The sequence below is a fragment of the Colobus angolensis genome, unplaced genomic scaffold, assembly GCF_000951035.1.
Source record: "Colobus angolensis palliatus isolate OR3802 unplaced genomic scaffold, Cang.pa_1.0 Scaffold173, whole genome shotgun sequence".
Taxonomy (NCBI): Eukaryota; Metazoa; Chordata; class Mammalia; order Primates; family Cercopithecidae; genus Colobus; species Colobus angolensis.
Window position 1 is genome coordinate 816304 of NW_012114855.1, and position 11526 is coordinate 827829.

General features: G+C 41.7%; 1 pseudogene across 1 annotated transcript in view; it reads left to right on the plus strand.

The window, feature by feature from the left end:
* Positions 1-7195: 7195 nt before the first annotated feature.
* LOC105509283 overlaps positions 7196-11526 on the plus strand; it is a 17903-nt pseudogene continuing 13572 nt past the window's right edge. Inside the window, exons 1-2 of the transcript XR_001001413.1 lie at positions 7196-7231; positions 8007-8122. The product of XR_001001413.1 is annotated as an aconitate hydratase, mitochondrial pseudogene (transcript). The remainder of the gene's footprint in view (positions 7232-8006; positions 8123-11526) is intronic.

Here is an 11526-nt window from a genome sequence, read left to right on the forward strand (position 1 = left end):
TATAGTTTCTGTGCAGTCAAGCCTCTCTGCTAACGTTAATCTGTATTTGCAGCTACTCCCCAGGGCTAGCAACACTACCTCAGCTCCTCCTCAGATCATCAGGCATTAGATTCTCATAAGGGGCTCACAACCTAGATCCCTTGCATGTGCAGTTCACAATAGGGTTCACACTCCTATGAGAATCTGATGCTGCCACTGATCTGACAGGAGGCAGAGCTCAGGTGGTAATGCCAGCAGTGGGGAGTGGTTGTAAATACAGATGAAGCTTTGCTTGCTTGCCTATTGCTCACTTCCTGATGCGCAGCCTGGTTCCCTGGGGCTTGGGGACCCCTGACTTATTCCACAATTATTTATAAAGTGTCCACTATTGCAGGCCCTGGGCTATGCACTCAGCCATAAAGATGGACAAAAATGGGCTTGTTTTGGTCTATGAGAAGTTTATAATCTAAAGAAAAGAGTCATGCCAAAAAGCAGTTACCATCCTGTAAGATTTAAATTTGACAGATGCATCTGAACATGGAGTCAAGGAGCCCCTCATCTGTCTGAGAAATCTTGGAGGAATACACAAGCATGGTGACAGGCAAACTAAAACTTGAAGAATGAGCAGAAAATCAGTCCTCTAGATTGGGCAGGGGAAGCAGGTTAGAAAAAGGGCATAGCAGAAGGGAAGAAAAATAGAATAAAAGGCATGAAGGCATGAAATAACATGGTGGATCTGAGGAAGAGACCATTCAGGATGGCCACGGTACAGCCATGTTGGAGAGACCAGCGGAGTGTGAAGCTGCACAGATGAACAGGCAGGGAAGAAATGCTCCTTGATTAGGGGCTGAAATCATGATCCTGGAGATTATGGGGAGCCACTGAGGGATTTTAATACAGAAGAGGCATGATCCTATTTGCACTAGGGAAAGGTGACTGTGGCCTAGATGTGGTGGAAGTAATTCACAGGTATAAAAAACAGAGCAGGGGTACAAGTTGGAGACTATCCCAATAATTCGCTCAAGATACTTTGCGTCTGACCAGCTCTATGATGTGAAGACGAGCTCAAAAATGTTCAAGAAATATGTTTGACCATTTGACACATCTTTTTCAACTTAAGAAGCAAGGGTTAAGGAGAAGGCGATGTCTAATTTAGGTTTCTGGCCAGGGAGACTAGCGAGACGATGTCATTAACTGAGAGAGAGAATATAGGAAGGTGAGCAGCCTCCTGAGTTTAGAAGAAAGAGGTGAGCCTGAGAATGAATATACTGAGGGGAAGTGTATATGGGGGTATGCTGGTCTAATGAGAAAAATCATAACCAACAGTTACCATGAACCCGGATGGTTCTAAGTAGTTTACATGTGTGGTGAGGCCTTTAACCCTTACGAAAATTCTACCTAAGTGTTATTATTTTCCTCATTGATAGAGAAAAAAACAGACACAGAGAGTTTCAATAACCACCTCAAAGTCACGTATTTAATGAGTGGAAAAGCTAAGACTTGAACTCTGGCAGATGGGCCCCCAAACAGCGCTAGTAACCAGTGGACCACACCAATGTGAGCTATATGGTAATGGTGCTCCAGAGGGGACCTGGGCTGGAAATTCCCAAGTGGGAATCTGAGCTGGGCATCAGCATCTTCATGGCATGATGAATTATTAGACTGAATGAGGTCATTCTGGGAAGCAAACTAGCAAAGGTCTGAGTATGTAACCGAAAAATACCAACATTTAAAAGTTGGGCCAACAGATTTCCAAAAGGATAACAAAAATGGAGTGATTAATGTGGGTGAGGCCACATAGGTGAAGCAATTAATTACATAAAATGTTACTGAATGCCTACTAAGTGACAGGTCTGGGACTATAAGTTGTAGTCCTTGTCCTTGTAGGTGTTTGTGGGGAGAGAACAGACAGACAAATGCTCAGTTACCTGATACAATGTGAGTAATAAAGGAGCTGTTTACAGGATACCACAGAAGCTCAGAGGAGGGAGCTCCTAAGTTACTCTGGGAAGTTCAAAGAAGATTTCACAGACATGGGAGCACTTGAGCAGATGTTTAAAAGAACGGGAGTTTACTTGATTGACAGAATGTGTTAATTTATTCTTGCATTGCTATAAGAAATATCTGAGACTGGGTAATTCACAAGAAAAGAGGTTAACTGGCTCACAGTTCTACAGGCTGTATGGAAGCATAAACCCAGCATCTGCTTCTGGGGAGGCCTCAGGAAGCTTCTAATCATGTCAGAGGGTGAAGGGGGAGCAGGCATTTCATAAGGTAGGAGCAGGAATAAGAAAGAATGCAAGGTGCTACACAGTTTTAAACAGTCAGATCTCATGAGAAGTCACTACAGCGAGGATAGCAACAAGGGGATGGCACTAAATCATTCATGAAAAAAATCCACCCCCATGATCTAGTCACCTCTCACCAGGCCCCACCTTCAATTCAACATGAGATTTGGGTGGGGACACAGGTCCAAACAATATTACAGGGAAATAAAGAACATTACAGTTAAAAAAAAAAACATTGTGTTCAGTATCTATTAGGACTCATGTTTGTCAACAACTCACCCAAGAAACAACAGATTAATATGGTCAGAAGCAGGCAGGAATAGGCAATTTCATCTTGGTGTAGTGGCTCCACCATGCCAAAGGATAGTAGACTCTTTCTATCATTTCTGTCTTCCACCCTTAGCATTTGGCCCCAATGTCACCTCATGGTCCCAAGATAGCTGCTGCACTTCCAGACTCCTATGTTTACATTAGAGGCCCAAATGATAAAAAAAATAAAAGGGGGCTCTATAAAGCTGAAGGACGAGCTGAGTCTGTATCCTTTAATATTGTTTCTCAAACACTTCATGTCACCAACGCACAACCACATGGCTACAGTTGGCTGCAGAAAAATGTGGAAAGGTGAGTATTTTTAGCTGGGCACATTGGTGTTCTTTTTTAGTGAGAAGAAAGGGAAAATGGGTGTCAGATAGGTGAACAGGCATCTACCACGCTGCTGTAGAAGAATTGTGTGCCTGGAAGACAGGAAAATCTGGCCCTAGTTGTAGCTGTGACTTTAGCCCAGCCCTATAAAGGCTCTGTGTCTCGATTTTGTCTAACATGAAAAATAGACATGAACTTCACCCGTGTCATGTAACTATCACTAATATCTTTGTAGAGGGCATATCACAAAATGCTTGGGATCAAAAGTAAAGAGCTTTGCCTATACATGAAGAAGGATTGTAATTTTCTGTTAATAATTTTGAGAAGGAGACTCAGGAAATGGACCACCACCTATTCAGAAAATGTTCTCTGAGGTACAAAAGAAGACACACACAATGTGTGTTTATCTCACAAGCAGACATTTTTAGCATATGCATCTAATGCCTTAGACTCTATTCCAATTGTTGAGCAGATAGGTGATTTTTATTTTTTAGCAGACCTAGATAAAAGTATGTATTATTGGAATGTATTGAAACCAGATTAAAGAATAATAATGCTATAAGCACAAGGCTGTTATGCTGGGAGCCTGTCACTATGGGTGGCTAAGTAAGTGGTAATAGAAAGGACCAAGAGGAAGCTGATAATACCCATATCTGATGTGGAGGATGTGGTTCGTGAGGCTGCCTCCTATAACAATCTCGTCTTCTTTCTTCATTTCCTGAACAATCCCGCCAGTGGCAGGGAAGGGAGCAACTGGCATTCTTGCTGCCTGCCTGCTGAGCAAAGCCAAGATGATTAATTTTCATTTGCAGAAGGCTGAATTATCTCTGCCCCGCATGCTAGCACACATAGTCCGATAATTTATTTTTTCTTCCAACTTTATTTTAACATAGGTCCACATAGGACTCTGGGCTAGCCAGTCAGGATTGCTAAATGGTTGTGTCTTTTGGGAATTTGTATGTTAGCCTGAAGATGCTGTTCAACAAATATTTATTATCAACAGTAATAACAGCTAACAATTATTGAACACTTACTTCGTCTTGGACTTCAATGTTCATGATTTTACCAGTGATGAAGTTGAGTCATGGAGAGGTTGCATATTTTTCCCAATGCTTCATAGCATTGGAGTTGGGATTTAAATGTACTTTCTCTCTGATTCTTGTACTCTTAACCACTGTGATATATGAGTGACCGGACTAAGCACCTACTATGTGGTATTTTTGACCATGAGAAGACAGACTTGTAAACAAGAATCACAGAGGCTCACTGAGATTTGTGTGGGAAGGTGACACAGAGAGAGGAACGAGCAATTGTAGCAGGGAGGAAAGGAAAGATGATGAAGGTGATGCTGGTGCTGTGTATTACTGGACACCAAGTTAGGAGTCCTAAATGTCATCCCTTCCCCATTTTGAGTGGCTGTGTCACATTGGGCAAGGTGCTCTTCCTCTCCAAGCCTCAGTTATCCCATCTGTAAAATGGAAGACTTGACTCAACCATCTAATTAAATGGTGGTGAGGCTTGGTAACTTTCTAAATGTCCCAGTTGGGTAAAGCTGGAAGAATTTACTGCTGTGAACTTCCTCTTATTCCACAGTGTAGTGGCTTGAAATAGTGAAAAAGGACCTTCTACCTTCTTAGCTTTAAAGCTGTCTCCTTGCACCTCCAAAAGGAGGAGATACAATGTGTGTGGAGATATAAGGTGTGTAATAAAGGAGCTGTTTACAGGGTATCATGGAAGCTCAGAGGAGAGAGCCCCTGAATTAGTCTGGGGAATTCAAAGATTTTATTAGTGCATTTAATTCTGATGGTGAACCTACAACCGGCAGCCTTTTCCTGTTCCTCATATGGAAGCTTTTCCTGTTCCTCCTATAGAAGCTTGGCAGTGCCACTGTCAGAACAGAAAACCTTATAACCACCCACGCACTGATGTGAGTGATCCAGGTTGACAGGCTGGGGTTAGAGGGCTGGACACTAGAGAGCCTGGCAACCTCCTAGGACTTTTAACTCAGCTTTGTTATTTTTTAAATCTTTATAGAAAACATGTATCAATGGGGACAAATGTGGGTATTGATTGATTCATTCAATCAGCAAAAATGTACTGAACTCCCACTGTATCGCAAGAGCTGTTCTAGGTCCTGAGGATATGATGGTCAACAAAATTGGCAGAACATCTTGCATTCACAAGGCTTATATTCTTGTAACAGAGGCAATTATGATAAACAAAACACCAAATAAGCGGGAATCTGAGAAAATCTTGGGTATCAAGCCTTCAAGGCTCCTGTTTCTCTCATAGCTCACATCATCTTCCACCAACTCCACCACACTGAACTGATGATGATGCCTTGACAGTGTCAGGCTCTCACTTGCCGCGGGTTCTTTGGACATGCAAACTTTCCTCTTTCTACCCTCTCTGCATTGCCTCCTTACCTTAAAAATTCTTTCTCATCTCTAACATCTAAGCTTAAATGCCACTTCAAGAAATAATTCCCTATACTCTTCCACATTTGCTCTGCGTTTCTCCTGTCATGCCATATATCATGGTGTACTGGGTCTGCTGGAACCACCTTAAGAACAAGTCCAAGTAATAGAGATATTAAGTGATAATACAAATGTTATAAATAATTGCTTCCAATTTATAGCCTAGATGAGACTGAAATTCTTTTGGAAATGTGTAAATTAATAAAAACAACTAGAGAGAAAACAGAAAACCTCAAAGGCCTATATCTATTAAGAATATTGAATAAATAATTTAAAACCTTCCCCCAGAGAAAACTCCAGGCCTAGGGGGCTTTGATGGTAAATTCTAACACATACGTAGGGTATAAATAATAACACTGCTACATCATTTCTAAAGAACCCATATAAACAAATAGCATCTCAAATCCTACCTCGCAAAAGAAAAAAAAATGGATTCTAGACCTAAATGTAAAAGCTGAAATTATAAAATTTCTTGGAACAAAAGAAAACACAGTAGAAAAATATTCATGACCTGGATGCAGGCAAAGATTTCTTTGAAAGTGAATCAAAACTGCACTAGCCATAAAAGTATTAAAAAATTAAAATTCTACTTTTAAAAAGGTACTGAATTTAGAAAGGGGAGTAACTATGTCAGATAATGGGTGTGTTAATTTGCTTGACTACAGTAGCCTTGTCACTATCTCTATGTATGTTGAAACATCATGTTGTATACCTTACATATATACAGCAAAAAGATAAAAAGAAAATTAAAAATGCAAGCCACTTAAAGATTTATTATGTATATATCAGACAGAAGACTTGTATCCAAATTATATGAATAATTTCTATATCTCAATAATAAGAAGAGACAAAAAGAAATTTAAGTGGGTAAAAGATTTGAACAGACACATCCCCAAAGGAGACATATGAGTGACCAATAAGCGTATCTAAAGGGAAATGCACATTAAAACCATAGTGAGGGCTGGGCGCGGTGGCTCACGCCTGTAATCCCAACACTTTGGGAGGCCGAGGCCAGTGCATCACGAGGTCAGGGGATTGAGACCATCCTGGCCAACATAGTAAAACCTCATCTCTATGAAAAATGCAAAAATTAGCCAGTCATGGTGGCGCATGCCTGTAGTCCCAGCTACTCAGGAGGCTGAGGGAGGAGAATCACTTGAACAAAGGAGGTAGAGGTTGCAGTGAGCCGAGATCATGCCACTGCACTCCAGCCTGGGCATATGAAGTTCTAGAAGACGCAAAACTTGCCTGTAGTGATAGGCCTCAGATCAGTGGGTATCTGGGCTGGGAAGCAAGGAGAGTTGATAGAGAAGAGGCAAGAGAGAACTTTCTGGGGTGATGGGAATATTCTACACCCTCACTAGTTATATAGGTGGATACATATAACAAAATGCTTCATACTCTTCACTTAAAATGGATGCACTCATTTATTGTATCTAAATTCTACCTCAATAAATTTGATTTTTAAATGCTCTCTTCTACTGTATAACCAAGTATTCTTTTGAACATTCATGTGCAGGTGGGGATGGAGCTGGGTATAACTAATGCCTCCTAGGGCGTCCACAACCTACAGAGATTCAAAGATTCAAACCTTCCCTACGCTCCTACTGGTAACATCCTTCAGCTGGCTCATCCCTAGTGGCACCAAGGGGTCCCATATTAAATGAGCGAGCATCTAGAGCAAGTCCAGGTTGGCCCTTTCTGTTCTCGTCTGCCCCACAGAGAAGGGTACTGGTAGTGAATAAAATCCAGCCTGGGTGAGCTGTGTCTCAGGAGCGTAGAGGGTGCTGGCATGCATCACCTTCCGGTATGCAGAAGTGGAAGCTGCCTGAAGACTCCTTGAAGGTAGGGCTGGGGCACAGATGCTGAAGACGGGTCATCCATTCAGGGAACTGTCATGAGTTTGGAAAACACGTCTTTCAATCCACCTGTGCAATCACATGCTAAGAAAGAATGTGGTTTTGGGCTGGCTCCAGGTCAGGACAGCAGGTTGAGTTCTTCTGTGGCCCTAGAATGTTAATTCTCCTTTTCTCTTGGTCCTCTTCTCAGGCTCAGGTGGGTCTTATTTTAGGACCTCAAAACACAAAGGGTAAGACACCCTTCTGAGGACAGCTTCCACAGATTCTTTGTGCCGGATAAGAGAGACCACCTGCAGTAACCTCAGAATGTCCTACGTTCCCCCTGGCTTTATGTTTGAACTCTGAGTCTTTACTCTTTAACTCATAGACCTCAGCAAGTCTATGTTGTGTTCTGGTACCTTCTTTGGTGAAATGAGGGGTACAAATTTATTCTGTAATAGGACTCTCGATTCATTTCTTTAAACATCTGTATTCCCAGGAGAGTGGCAGCTTTTTGAGGGTAAGGATAGTGTCCTGTTCATCTCTTACCTGTATATTCTAGCATAAGCTATGCGATGTTTACTGAATGAGCATAATGAGCATTTACTTTCTAAACACTGCTCCATATATTAACTATCATTAGCGGACAACAATAAAGAGAAGACATACTGTTTTTTTCCTTGAGAAACATGTTCTCCCATCGTGATGATAAGACATTTCCATGGAAAACAATTAGGGAAAAACACAAGTGAGTACAGACTTGGCTTCTGACTTTCTTACAGTCAATTTCCCATTCATGCTCTGGGAAGGCGGAAAGTGGAAGTGATCTTTTCAGGCTGCAGATATTACGAGTGTTGTCATGGAGGAAGTATGGTTTGACCCAGTGCTTGGTGGATTGGTGAATTTTAGGTAGATATGAAGGAAAAGGGGAGCAATTCTGGGCAGGAGACTGGGCATAAATGAGGCTTAGAGATGTGCATTATTACAGCCTGTAAGCAAATACCGCTGCCCATTATTTTCTCATTTGCAGCTGCAATGCTGGACTCTTGCTATATCTAATTTTTTATTATGCAGGAAGTTTTAAAGAGGCACTAATTTGTCTTGTAGATCCTTCTTTCTTTAAGAATAACTTATGGGATAGTGTATAGACCAGGGAGCACTTTCTGTTGCAAAGAGATATCAAGACTTTTGATCCTGGGTAACAAGTGCTAGATTGAGAGCCTAGAAACAAAGATTCGAATCCCAACCCTGCCAGTGACTTGCTGTGTCCCCACCAGCAGGTCCTGTCTACACGCATCAGGCTTCTGGCCCTTCCTCTTTGGATGTCTTCTACATGTACACAGTTGGAGCATTTACTTATTTTGTTTAGGAAATCAACACGATTCCCTAAACAATCTGAGCAATTGTTTATCCAAATGAGACTCTGTCATCTCCAATAGAATTCGCATCTCAAATGCATTCCAGACTCCCTATTACTCAGGAATCTGAGTCCCCTTTTTCTCTACATTACAAGATAGCAAAATGTTCTCTGAAATGGCAATGTGAAGAGCTGGGTTTGAATGTCTGCTCTATGAGAACCGTGACATCAGACTCTTCCATCTCAGTTCTGCCATCTATAAACCCAGAGTGAAGGACCCAGTGATCCACCACTCACAAATCCCTGATATGCTTCTGTAACTTGCAGCATGCTCAATTTTAATTTTTCCCTGTCTTTACCTATACCCTGCACCCGTAGGAGCCAAGATTCCTCTCTGTTAGATGTTTTGCTTTGCCACTTCTGAAATTATTCTTAAAACTACTGTTTTGACTGTTCTCTTTATCCATGTTTTCCCCTCTGTGTGAAATGCCCTTTCCTCTCCTCTCTTTCTCTGCCTGCAACAACCTTGGTAACTACACTTATTATATTGTCCTGTAATTATGTATTTAGGCCCTTATAAAAGTATCCAAATGTTTGAATGAGAAAAATGAACCTTTCCCCTTCTTCAAACATAGTCCTTAGTACTTCTTCTACCACTGCACTACACTGCATACCTCTTGGGCAATTCTGCCTTGTCTCATTCTTCGGCATTACAAGTTCACACAGCAATGCCAGACAGCACACAGAAGACACTTAAAAAATGTTGGTTGGAAGAATGACTACTAGCATTCCACTGTTTGTCACAGAACTCAATGTAATTATTTTAATTCAAGATGGAGCAAAGCGCAATTAAGAGAGTCAAGTTGCTTTGCTGCCAAAAATATATTAAAATCCCAAACCGTAAAATAATTATCTTCTTGGCTTCCTTGCTGCTGTCGTCTATGATGAAAGCATGCTATGACAAGCACAGTAGCTCACAAACAGTGGAGCTCGGTAGGGAAGGAAGGGTATGGGTATTGAAACCAACAGTGAGGTGCAAATTTCAGCTCTTTCACTCACTTGAGAACTGATTTTGGACATGTTTTTGTCATCCATAAAATGGAGATGATACTCGTGCCTGCCTCATCCGATTTTGTGAAGAACTAATGACTGAATCCATGTAAAGTGCTTAGAAAAATGCCTGGTACCACATGCACGCGTATGTTTATTGCGGCACTATTCACAACAGCAAAGACTTGGAACCAACCCAAAGGCCCATCAGCGACAGACTGGATAAAGAAAATGTGTCACATATACACCATGGAATACCACGCAGCCATTATAAAGGATGAGTTCATGTCCTTTGCAGGGACATGGATGAAGCTGGAAACCATCATTTTCAGCAAACTAACACAAAAACAGAAAACCAAACACTGCATGTTCTCACTCATAAGTGAGAGTTGAACAACGAGAACACACATGGAGACAGGGAGAGGAATACCACACACTGGGGCCTTCTGGGGACTGGGGGCTGGGGGAGGGATAGCATTAGGAGAAATACCTAACGTAAATGATGAGTTGATGAGTGCAGCACACCAACATGGCACATGTATACATATGTAACAAACCTGCACATTGTGCACATGTACCCGAGAACTTAAAGTATAATAAGAAAGAAAGAAAGATGTCTAGTACAGGGCAGTACTTACAGTTAAATGTCAGCTTTATTCCTGAGCCCTCTGTTCCCAGAGAGTCCATGGGACAGAAGAAAGAAAAAGGTGGCAGAGTTCTGGGGTGTCTACGGCTCTGAGAAAGCAAGAAACCAGATATGTGAGCAGCACTAGGACAGAAGGGAGCCAGGAGGCGATCTCCAGTCTGAGTGTGCACGATGGGTTATCCCCAGCTTAGTTTCAGCCACAGAAGAACTTCCCAGTTCCCCACAGAAGAACTCATGTGCCAGTGTGTGCAAATGCCATGCCCTAAGGCTACAGTGGTGAACAGGCTCATATCTGGGGATAATGTGCATTTGCACTATCAGTGGTCGGCTATGGCTACTGACCAGATTCTCACAAGGCTGGTCTTATCTCCAAGTGCCTCACTCACCCACGAATCCTTCCTGGTATTCATACTATTCTTACTTTACATATAAATAAACTCCATGATAGCAAAAATAATGATAGCCAACATTTCCTAAGTGTTTATAGTTTTCTAGATGCAAAATGTCTTCTATGAACCATCTTATTTAATCCTTAAAAGAAGCCCATGGGCTGGGGCATGTTGGCTGACGTCTGTGATCCCAACACTTTGGGAGGCCAAGGCAGGCAGATCACGAGGTCAAGACCATACTGGCCAACATGGTGAAACCCCGTTCTACTAAAAATACACAAATTAGCTAGGCATGGTGGTGGTGCACGCCTGTAGTCCCAGCTACTTGGGAGGCGGAGGCAGGAGAATCGCTTGAACCCAGGAGGCGGAAGTTGCAGTGAGCCGAGACCCACCACTGCACTCCAGCCTGGTGACAGAGCAAGACTCTATCTCAAAATAAAATAAAATAAAAAAAGGAAGCCTATGGAACTATTTACAAATAAATATAATTCATTTTATAAATGAGACATTGAGACACAGAATCTATGCTGTCCCGGTGATGGCTCACACTGAGTTGCAAGAGCCAAAACAAGCGGACGGAGTTTTAGAAATTTTGTGGGTTAGTCGTTAAGCGCAGCTGTTGTTACAAATTAAATCATATAAACTTTCAATTAAATGAATTACATTTAAAATGGAAGTATTCAAAACTCATAACTTTCTAGTTATTTTACTACATTTCACTATTATGTATACTTTTGAGGATATTTCTGTTAATTGTGTCTGTGTGGTAAAAATACTAGAAAATTGTATGATACTGCACACCACTTCTCACTGATACCATGTTGGTACTTTAAAGCAGGCCATAGTGAAAGTATTTACAC